The 12315-nt window shown below is 36.7% G+C and overlaps 1 protein-coding gene across 1 annotated transcript in view; it reads right to left on the bottom strand.

Moving 5' to 3' along the window:
• The window catches only part of LOC143245803 (cell adhesion molecule Dscam1-like), an 80292-nt gene that overhangs the window by 21556 nt on the left and 46421 nt on the right, over nt 1–12315 (bottom strand). The gene's annotated exons all lie outside the window — the stretch shown is intronic.

Raw genomic sequence — 12315 nt, 5'->3', positions numbered from 1 at the left:
ATCTCAAGGAGCAAGGTCAGGTGAGTAGGGGGGGGGGGAAAGAACAGTGATCGAGTGTTTGGCCAAAAACTCACGAGTTCTGAGGCATAAATTTCGCAGCAACGCGGTGCATCTTCAATTTTTCGGTCAAAATCTCGTAACAAGATCCAACTGATATCCCACACTCTTCAGCAAGCTCCATGACAGTCAGACGTCGATTTGCTCGCACCAGGGTGTTGGTTTTGTCGACGTGTGGGTCGTCAGTTGACGTGGAAGGACGTCCAGGACGCTCATCATCTTCAATGGACTGTCGACCATCCTTAAAACGTTCATGCCACTTGAAACATGCCGTACGCTTCATAGCAACATCACCGTAAGCTGTGTTAAGCATAGCAAAAGTTTCAGTCGCAGATTTTCCAAGTTTAACACAAAATTTCACAGCAAGTCGTTGCTCCTTCAGGTCATTCATTCTGAAATCCGCCAAACGAAAAAATCGCACTTCACTTAAAACCGCGTAGCTAATACACAAATGAAGATATCTGCAATCGGGAAATGGCGTCGTAATCAGCCGATCTGTGCGAACCTAGCGACACCAAGCGGATTCCCCTGGAACCAACTGGAGCCGCGCAATTCAAACAGTCCGCGTATTTTTTGAACAGACCTCGTATGTTCTACATCTAAATAGTTAGAGTATACATAATATATATACTGAAAGAAAAATCTTATATGTGTTATACAAATTATGGGTGACTCAGAAATAACAGACAGACAAATAAAAGTACAATACAAACCAGATGTAATTCTGCAGGGTCCCCAAAAGTGTTCTGTTTCAATAGTAAATAAAACCACAATTATTAGAAACAAACATTTCTACTTCTTCCTTTTGAGGTTTATATGTCAGGCTGGGTTATAGACCACAGAGTGCATAATTCTTCTCGTGATTCATAGCATGCGCACGTTTTACTATCGTCACGACAGTACAATTCGCAAAGTTGAGCAACTTTTGTCTGCCGTCATTTCAGCGTCTACTGAATGACTTACAAACAACACACTCATTCATATTGGTTCAAGTTGTTACAACAGGAAATATCTCCTTATTGAGTAGACTACACTGTAGAAAAGAAAAAATCAAAGAGGTACTTGTGTAAATCAGAACCACGTAAAGGTGTGTATTATGTACTGTCTACAATAGGAGCGACTATTTACAATCAGTAGCCAACTGTGGGAAAGTGGCTACACTCACTTAGCCACAGCAACAACAAAAGGTAATTGAAATGTAAAACAAGTTGTTAGAAACAGAAAAAATTGTTTTAACTAAAGTGAAACTCTTGAAGATGGAATTGCAGCATTTATAAGAAAACACAGAACCTCTGGAGATAGATTTCTAGTCACTATAATAGAAAACATAAAAATGAATATTCATAACGGAAAACACTGGTCTCTCTTCTGAAGATAGAATTCATAATATATAACACTGAGTCACTTCTGAAGGACTGGTCTCTCTTCTGAAGATAGAATTCATAATATATAACACTGAGCTACTTCTGAAGAACTGGTCTCTCTTCTGAAGATAGAATTCATAATATATAACACTGAGCTACTTCTGAAGGACTGGTCTCTCTTCTGAAGATAGAATTCATAATATATAACACTGAGCTACTTCTGAAGGACTGGTCTCTCTTCTGAAGATAGAATTCATAATATATAACACTGAGCTACTTCTGAAGGACAGGTCTCTCTTCTGAAGATAGAATTCATAATATATAACGCTGAGCTACTTCTGAAGGACTGGTCTCTCTTCTGAAGATAGAATTCATAATATATAACGCTGAGCTACTTCTGAAGGACTGGTCTCTCTTCTGAAGATAGAATTCATATTATATAACGCTGAGCTACTTCTGAAGGACTGGTCTCTCTTCTGAAGATAGAATTCATAATATATAACGCTGAGCTACTTCTGAAGGACTGGTCTCTCTTCTGAAGATAGAATTCATAATATATAACGCTGAGCTACTTCTGAAGGACTGGTCTCTCTTCTGAAGATAGAATTCATAATATATAACGCTGAGCTACTTCTGAAGGACTGGTCTCTCTTCTGAAGATAGAATTCATATTATATAACGCTGAGCTACTTCTGAAGGACTGGTCTCTCTTCTGAAGATAGAATTCATAATATATAACGCTGAGCTACTTCTGAAGGACTGGTCTCTCTGAAGGTAAAGTGAAGAATAAAAGAGTCTTTGATAATTACGTATCTCTTCTTTGATAAACCGGCTCCAACTGTTTCCTGCCAATCGTGAACCTTAAATGTTTAGGACAAAAACTAGGTAAAAGAAGAAATAATATGGACAATCTTGTACCATGGAACTGTCTAAGAGTACATTATAGATTATCAACAAATTCAACCAACTTGTCTTTATATCAATACGTGTCACATTTTTACGTCTCTATTAATAGTGGTATTTTGTAACCTCGCCATAGAATATAACCTTTTGTTTAATAGGTACAAATAGTTTTTACACCCAGTTTGCTATTCCAAATAGAGAAGTGCAAAAAATGTTCTTGCGCTCTTTGCTACGACATAGATCATTCCATATTCTGACACGTGTATCACGCCACATTCTAGAACAATACATTACTGGTGTAATCTCAGTAATAGCGTGGCGGTCCCTAGATGAAACTATATTTTCTTCTGTGCGCCGTTGCGTTGAGATTGAAACAAATGATTTCCTTTCAGGAGAAGAGCAGAGTGAAAATGAAATCGGCCATATTTATAACTACATTAGTTATGATTAAGTATATTTCACTTATGTTATGTGTTATACATGAGATCTCTCATATTGGGCAGCATGGTGGAAGTAAAATGGGTTATTGACGTTTTTATCCCATGTGTTATGAAAAACCTGTTTTGTTTGTTTCTTTTAGCACGCAGCTACTTATTATGATATCTGGATTGTGCCGATTCAGGATCGAACCCCGAATGTTAGTATTATAAGCCCTAAAACAAATCGTTCAGTTACCAGAAAAATATACTACGTAGTTTTGGGTCATGGTTACTTGCATAGCTATCAAAAAATAATATTTTTTTATAAATAAGTGAAAAAAATTAAAATATCCTTTTCCAAGAAAAGAACAAAGGATGACGTAATGGATCTGCGTATCCAGGTATTTTTGGCTAAGTAACAGTAGGTGTACAGGTATTGTAGTACTTAATACTCTTAAGTATTACCTTTTGTTGGCTTAGTAACAGTATATGTTCAGGTATTATAGTATTTAATACATTAAGTATTGCCTTAGTAACAGTATATGTTCAGGTATTATAGTATTTAATACATTAAGTATTGGCTTTTGTTGCCTTAGTAACAGTATATGTTCAGATATTATAGTATTTAGTACATTAAGTATTGGCTTTTGTTGCCTTAGTAACAGTATATGTTCAGGTATTATAGTATTTAGTACATTAAGTATTGCCTTTTGTTGCCTTAGTAACAGTATATGTTCAGGTATTATAGTACTTAGTACATTAAGTATTGGCTTTTGTTGCCTTAGTAACAGTATATGTTCAGGTATTATAGTATTTAGTACATTAAGTATTGCCTTTTGTTGGCTTAGTAACAGTATATGTTCAGGTATTATAGTATTTAGTACATTAAGTATTGGCTTTTGTTGCCTTAGTAACAGTATATGTTCAGGTATTATAGTATTTAGTACATTAAGTATTGCCTTTTGTTGGCTTAGTAACAGTAGATATTTAGATACTGTAATATTTTACACATTCAATATTGTTTATTGTTTATGTAGCAACAATGAATGTTATAACAGTTAATATTCGAAGTACTGATACATTGTTTCTAGAGCCAAGCAACAACAGATAATTAAGTACTATAATATTTAATACGCTAAGAATACATGATGAATTATTGTTACACGTTGTCCTGTATATATTACTACATCATTGTGTTTACGTTATACCCTAAACCCAGTATTTAGAGGCATGAGCCCTCTAACGTACTGCTCAGTCACTTCGTACATCTAAATATGGTAATTATATTTGTATTGGTTTTAGTTACCTTGATATCCTCAGTTGAATCTAAAGACTTAATATTGGGTTAGTCTGTGATATGTATATATTAGTGCACTGTTTAGGTTTAAGGTGTTAAAAAACACTTATTTTCTTATGTTCTCGTTCGCTCTGATTTAATCTTCAGTATATTTCTTGTTCTCTATTTGAACACTCTACATGTTCATTCAAACCAAAACAACTTTTAACTTTTACTATTCATAAAACAATCTTTGTTTTTTAAATAAAACATATTCGTTTCTAACATGGAGACATTTAAACTAACTTGCTCACTCGAAAGACTCACGACCACGAACGAACCAGAAAGACCATTCTTTGGCCTGGTAGTAATGGCCCAAATAACTCCAAATCTCTGACAGCCCAGTTCTTTAGACAAATATTTTGTTAAGTGACATAGTTCTTGTTTCACTGTTCCCAGAAGATTAGTTGTTTAAACACATAACAGGAAGTTTCTATTGAAACGATCTAATTAACACTTAAATAGATAGTTAAATAGAAAAGTAGGTACATATAAATAGATAGGAAGACAGGTAATTATAGGTAGATAGATAGGAAGACAGGTAAATACAGGTAGATAGATAGGAAGACAGGTAAATACAGGTAGATAGATAGGAAGACAGGTAACTATAGATAGATAGGAAGACAGGTAAATACAGGTAGATAGATAGGAAGACAGGTAAATATAATTAGATAGATAGGAAGACAGGTAACTATAGATAGATAGGAAAATAGGTAAATATAATTAGATAGATAGGAAGACAGGCAACTATAGATAGATAAGAAGACAGTTAAATATAGGTAGATAGATAGGAAGACAGTTAAATATAGGTAGATGGATAGGAAGGCAGGTAAATATAGGTAGATAGATAGGAAAACAGGTAAATATAGGTAGATAGATAGAAAGACAGGTAATTATAGACAGATAGGAAGACAGGTAACTATAGATAGACAGGAAAACAGGTAAATATAGGTAGATAGATAGGAAGACAGGTAACTATAGATAGACAGGAAGACAGGTAACTATAGATAGATAGGAAGACAGGTAACTATAGACAGATAGGAAGACAGGTAACTATAGATAGACAGGAAAACAGGTAAATATAGGTAGATAGATAGGAAGACAGGTAACTATAGATAGACAGGAAGACAGGTAACTATAGACAGATAGGAAGACAGGTAATTATAGACAGATAGGAAGACAGGTAAATACAGGTAGATAGATAGGAAGACAGGTAACTATAGATAGATAGGAAGACAGGTAAATATAATTAGATAGATAGGAAGACAGTTAAATATAGGTAGATAGATAGGAAGACAGGTAAATATAATTAGATAGATAGGAAGACAGGCAACTATAGATAGATAGGAAGACAGGTAAATATAGATAGATAGGAAGACAGGTAAATATAAGTAGATAGTAAAGCTAGAATACCTGTTTCACGAAGTTCTGATCGGAAATAAAGTTATGAAAGCTACGTAACTAGTTTACTATAATCGATAACTTGTGCCGAACATATGCTATAATTCATAAATTATTATGTCGACAAGGGACAAGGAAAACCTAAAACAACAGTAGATTTTAAAGAACTTTGAACATGTGAACATTCGTTTGATACTTTTCATATTGAACATGGAGTTAGAAAGAAAAAACAACAACTCTCTTCAGGTGAAACAGGTCCTGAAATCGCACATTTCGCCTGTCAAACAGCTAATGAACAGTCGCTAACATATTTGCTATAGATTATTGATTTGTACGAAGATCCAATCATTCAAACATTTTCCTTCCAGTCGTTCTGCTACTCCTTCATCTTTTGTGCAATCGATTTTCGGAAATAGTAAAACAGGTTTGATGGAGAAAAAAACAACTGACAGCTTGGATCAATCACAATAGAAAGCTACAGTAGACCAATACGTAGCGGGGATGGGTTCTCCAGGCTCGGCTTCCCCCTCAGAAACTTGACATTGATCAAATTAAATATTTTCTTTGAAATACGTCGTCACTACCTACGTCATTTCTTACCCGTTAAAATGGGATTTGTGGGTTTTCAATTTCCGTTTTAGGAGTGCTTTCAATCACGCCTACCCGAAAATCTGTTTCATTTTCGCACAACAACGTAATCACATTTGTTCTTTATAGACGTAGAAACGCCTTCGTGTAAATGTCGGGTGTAGTGCTATATTTGCAGACAAAATTCTGAATACTGATTTGATGAAAACAAATTATTGTTTTCATTGTCTGTATAACGAACTACAGTTTTCTTTAATAAACCAGAATACGTCACAGATAATTACTTTCAAGCTACTATTACAGACAAAATTAATGACATAAGACAATCTTGACTTGATCAGAAGTTGTTGATAACTTAATAATATGGCAGCTAAGTTCATAACATGTTAATATGGTAGCTAAGTTCATAACATGTTAATGTGGTACTTAAGTTCATAACATGTTAATATGGTACTTAAGTTCATAACATGTTAATATGGTAGCTTAGTTCATAACATGTTAATATGGTAGCTACGTGTCAAGAATTAGATGCGACAGTGTGATAAACTTGTGAGAATAAAAAATCTTAACTCATTAACTGATATCAAACTAGAGAAACTACATCATCATTTAGATTAAACACTGACAGGAACTACGTCATAATTCAGATGAATCACTGACAGGACCTATGTCATAATTCAGATGAATCACTGACAGGAACTACGTCATCATTCAATGAAGCACTGACAGGAACTACGTTATAATTTAGATGAAACAATGAATAGACGTTTTCAATATGATGCACTTTTGAAAGTATTTTGGTCAAATAGCTTCGATTCACATTTGGGGCCTACTAACAACTAGGTGATGCCCGAAACTCTGTAGGGCAAAAACTGAAATGAATTGAATTTAGATTTATAATAATTGTATTGTTATCCATTTCAAATATTCTTGAGAAAAACTGGTTTGTTTTGTTTTCAAGTACGAAGCTGCGCAGTGCCCTCTACAGGCCGCGAACAGAAACAAAGGGAATATTTGTGAGTATTGTCAGTTTATTAATGTAAAGCGAAATGAGAGACTTTCCTGAAAAGTTACAGAAAGAAACATCAACTCTTGTTAATAACGACATCGCTTAAACATTCGAAAGTTTAGAGGCCTCAAAATCTACATTAACTTCACACATCATCTGCCACAGTTGGTTGAAAAAACACAATATTTTTACGATGAAAGAATAATGTATATTTTTTTAACTTACCATAGCAGCTGATTTAGAAATTTTAGTTGTTCATCGCATGTTATTCCCCAGTCACCGCAAGTCTCGTGGGTGTGGAACAGTTTAAAATGGAGAAAAAAATCACAGATGTCAAGAAACTGTCGGTTTATGTAGCGATCACTATGGAAAGGCTGGATTTAATATATAGTCTTCCACTTGGATTGTTAATAACCAGCTACAGAATCTCATTCATAGGAACTCCAGCTGAGGACAGAAATCCGCCATTTCATTCCATCTCATAAAATTATATCACTTTCCATTAGGGAAAACGTAGATATTTGACTGGCTTTCTTCTAGAATAGGTAAAGTCTTAAGCATACGTCATATTACCTGTGATTTAATTAGTGTCAATCTATAACAGCACTTTCTTCACCCACACTCGTATATTCCAGATTTACGTTGGACTTGTAAATGGACGTTTTACAAAGATCTGTGTGCATGCTCGTACAAAGGAACTGTTGCATACAATATCATTCTTACTGAAATAAAGGGTTAGGTTCTTGATGTCTATGATAGTCCATTACCAGGAGAGGTTAACACGATAGTCCATTACCAGGAGAGTTTAACATGAAACTACGTACCAAGTTTGGTGATCCTACCTCTTACATTTCTTACTCTATGTTAAACATGACAGTCCACTACCAGGAGAGGTTAACATGAAACTATGTACCAAGTTTGGTGATCCAACCTCTTACATTTCTTACTCGGTGTTTAACATGACAGTCCACTATCAGGAGAGGTTAACATGAAACTATGTACCAAGTTTGGTGATCCTACCTCTTACATTTCTTACTCGGTGTTTAACATGACAGTCCACTACCAGGAGAGGTTAACATGAAACTATGTACCAAGTTTGGTGATCCTACCTCTTACATTTCTTACTCTATGTTAAACATGACAGTCCACTACCAGGAGAGGTTAACATGAAACTATGTACCAAGTTTGGTGATCCAACCTCTTACATTTCTTACTCGGTGTTTAACATGACAGTCCACTACCAGGAGAGGTTAACATGAAACTATGTACCAAGTTTGGTGATCCAACCTCTTACATTTCTTACTCGGTGTTTAACATGACAGCCCACTATCAGGAGAGGTTAACATGAAACTATGTACCAAGTTTGGTGATCCTACCTCTTACATTTCTTACTCGGTGTTTAACATGACAGTCCACTATCAGGAGAGGTTAACATGAAACTATGTACCAAGTTTGGTGATCCTACCTCTTACATTTCTTACTCGGTGTTAAACATGACAGTCCACTATCAGGAGAGGTTAACATGAAACTATGTACCAAGTTTGGTGATCCTACCTCTTACCTTTCTTACTCTATGTTAAACATGACAGTCCATTACAAGGAGAGGTTAACATGAAACTATGTACCAAGTTTGGTGATCCTACCTCTTACCTTTCTTACTCTATGTTGATCAAATAAACATAGAAAAAACGTTGTTCGGGCTAGTGGTACAAGAAGACATAAAAATATAAACACATTATATTTTAGAGCCACGTGATATAGCCCCCCCCCCTCCTTTATAAATGAAACATTAAGCATATTAAGCGTGTTTGGTGTTCATTTCAATTTTCTTATCCGTAGGAGTTTCAGTAATATAATTTACGGTACTTATAACCCTAACATAAGTCGCTCGATCCGATGAGGCGGATACTGTGCATATAGCTTATTCTTTAACTTTGTGTTTAGCCAGACAAGCCAGTCTGGTAACAGTTTTCTACAAACCAAACCTCTCGTCATGATATAATCGGTTTGGGAGACACGTCTTATCATACTCAAAAGTTGTAAAGTAACTATTCCCTTTCTGATATTAACCATTGTTTTTTAACAGTGTATACCTGAAGAAACAGAAAGTTATTAAGATAAACCACGACAAACGTCAACAGTAAACACTTTGTTTCTTCAACCCACGTACGTTTTTTTTTTTTTTTTTATATAAGCGACTAAAAATCTAGTTGGTAATTACATATAATACACCGACTTAAAATGTTAGATACCAGGTTTCGGTACCAGTCGTGAACAGGACACAGATATCCAAATGTCTAGATATCTGTCACAATAAGAGTTTATCTTTAATTGTTCATTAAATAGCAAAGACCAATGAGAGTTTCAGGAATTTTTGTGATGTCATTGGATTTTGTATTCTAATTGGTCATTGTTTTAATCTCCAAAATTTAACTGTAAGGCATCAGACTATTAGGTTGCACTTTTAAACAATAACTTAATTTCAACGTAAATATATTCTCTTCAAAAAAAGAAATGCAAAAGGGATATTTGTTTTATTTTAAAGAGAAATATATGTAATAACGTTACAAGCTCAGAGTATGTGATGTTACACGTGTTAAGGCACTGATTGTCAGACCAAAATGACAATAAAAGTTGTGCACTTTGAATACGGAGGAAAACATCGGATTTTTCGCCAAAACGCATTCGTGTCCAATAAATTTGTTTGAGAGATGTGCATGTTCTGCAAGTGCAACATGTGCAAAATCCTATAAAGTGATGGGTTCTCGGTTTCCATAGCTCAGTGTTAAGCCACCGACACGCAATACAGTTACGCCAAGACTGACTGAAGCACAACGCAACAACGCCATTGGTCGCTTGGAAGTAGGCGAATCTCGATCAGATGTTGCCAGTGCTGTGAATGTCCACCCAAGCACCATCACAAGGCTATGGAATCGTCACCAACATGAATCAACTCGTGACCGTCCACGATCTGGTAGACCTCGTGTGACCACGCCAGCACAAGATCGCTACATCCGGTTACGTCACTTTCGGGATAGGACCATCACTGCGACGTCTACTGCCTCAACCATACCAGGGCTGCGTAGGATTTCCGATCAGACCGTACGCAACCGTCTACGAGATGCAGGAATCCGACCTCGACGTCCAGTCAGAGGCGTCATCCTCACCCAGCAACATCGTCAAGCACGGCTTCAGTGGACTCGGGCACATCAGGTATGGCCTCATCGACGATGGAGGCATGTTTGGTTCAGCGATGAATCACGTCTTATGCTTCGTAGGCAGGATGGAAGGACCCGTGTTTACCGTCGCCGAGGTGAACGTTTTGCAGCAAACTGTGTGCAGGAAGTTGACAGATTTGGTGGTGGCAGCGTCATGATGTGGGCTGCCATCGCCTACAATGCCAGAACAGACCTTTTGCACATTCGAGGGAATCTTACGGCTCAACGATACGTCGACGAGATTCTTAGGCCCCATGTGCAACCCATCATGGTAAACGTCAACGACGTTTTTCAACATGACAACGCCCGTCCTCACACAGCCCGACTCACCACTGTCTTCTTGAGACACCACAACATCAACGTTCTTCCCTGACCCTTCAGATCACCAGATTTAAACCCCATCGAACATCTTTGGGACGAGTTGGACCGACGTCTGCGACGGCGACAACCTCAACTGCAGACTCTACCTCAGCTTGCAGCAGCTTTGCAGGCTGAGTGGACAGCCATTCCACAGGATGTGATTCGTCATCTCATCGCTTCCATGGGCAGGAGATGCCAAGCAGTTATTGATGCTCACGGGGGCATACTCGTTATTGACGTTGAGGGACGTTAAACTTCAACTGGTGAGCGTGGACTTCGCCTTTGCAGACTTTGGATGTTCAGCAGTGAATGTGCAAAGTTTCACACATGTCATATAGAACTACCCGGAATAAACTTGTTAACAATTTGTCTCAAATTTTCCCTTTTGCGTTTCTTTTTTTGAAGAGTACATTTCTAATAAAAAAGAACAAGTATTGAAATTAACGGCAGAGACGTAAGAGAGAGACCTCCTTTAGATACTATATTCTTCAAGAAATAAAATGTTTGTTAAGAATGAAACATTCCCAGCCTAGCGTGGCCAGGTAGTAAAGGTCATAATGTGCAGATCGTTGGTACATATCCTGTCGTTTAAAATGTTCGACGTTTCACCTGTGTGGTGGAAAAAGTGTAGCCCAAGAATTAATAAGAGAGAAACTGTTAATGAAGATAGCCCTCGTGTAGATTTGCACGCAATGAAAACAAGCCATCAACCACTAAGAGACTATACACTTACTGCGAAAAACCCACTAACAGACTAGACACTTACTGATGATCAACCAAAAAATTATAGCACGACACACTTACTGAAGATCAACCACTAACAGACTAATAACTTACTGATGATCAACCATTAACAGACTAGTAACTTACTGAAGATCAACCACTAACAGACTAGTAACTTACTGAAGATCAACCACTAATAGACTAGTGACTTACTGATAATCAACCACTAACAGACTAGTGACTTACTGAAGATCAACCACTAACAGACAAGTGACTTACTGAAGATCAACCACAAACAGACTAGTGACTTACTAAAGATCAACCACTAACAGACTAGTGACTTACTAAAGATCAACCACTAACAGACTAGTGACTTACTATTGATCAACCACTAACAAACTAGTGACTTACTGAAGATCAACCATTAACAGACAAGTGACTTACTGAAGATCAACCACTAACAGACTAGTGACTTACTATTGATCAACCACTAACAAACTAGTGACTTACTGAAGATCAACCATTAACAGACAAGTGACTTACTGAAGATCAACCACTAACAGACTAGTGACTTACTATTGATCAACCACTAACAAACTACTGACTTACTGAAGATCAACCATTAACAGACAAGTGACTTACTGAAGATCAACCACTAACAGACAAGTGACTCACTGAAGATCAACCACTAACAGACTAGTGACTTACTGATGATCAACCACTAACAGACTAGTGACTTACTGAAGATCAACCACTAACAGACAAGTGACTCACTGTTGATCAACCACAGACTGATGACTGGTTTGTAGACATACAGTCTAGCTTCTCACCATTATGAACGTTCTTTAACTGAATCAGTGATGACGAGAAACCCACTTGTTGATACATAAAATCGTTTGGGCTGAAAACTTTTACATAGAAGGTCGAAACGTTGTTC

This window comes from Tachypleus tridentatus, chromosome 3 (assembly GCF_004210375.1).
Source record: "Tachypleus tridentatus isolate NWPU-2018 chromosome 3, ASM421037v1, whole genome shotgun sequence".
Taxonomy (NCBI): Eukaryota; Metazoa; Arthropoda; class Merostomata; order Xiphosura; family Limulidae; genus Tachypleus; species Tachypleus tridentatus.
Note: the sequence above shows the minus strand (reverse complement) of the source record. Positions and strands in the feature narration are given on the sequence as shown.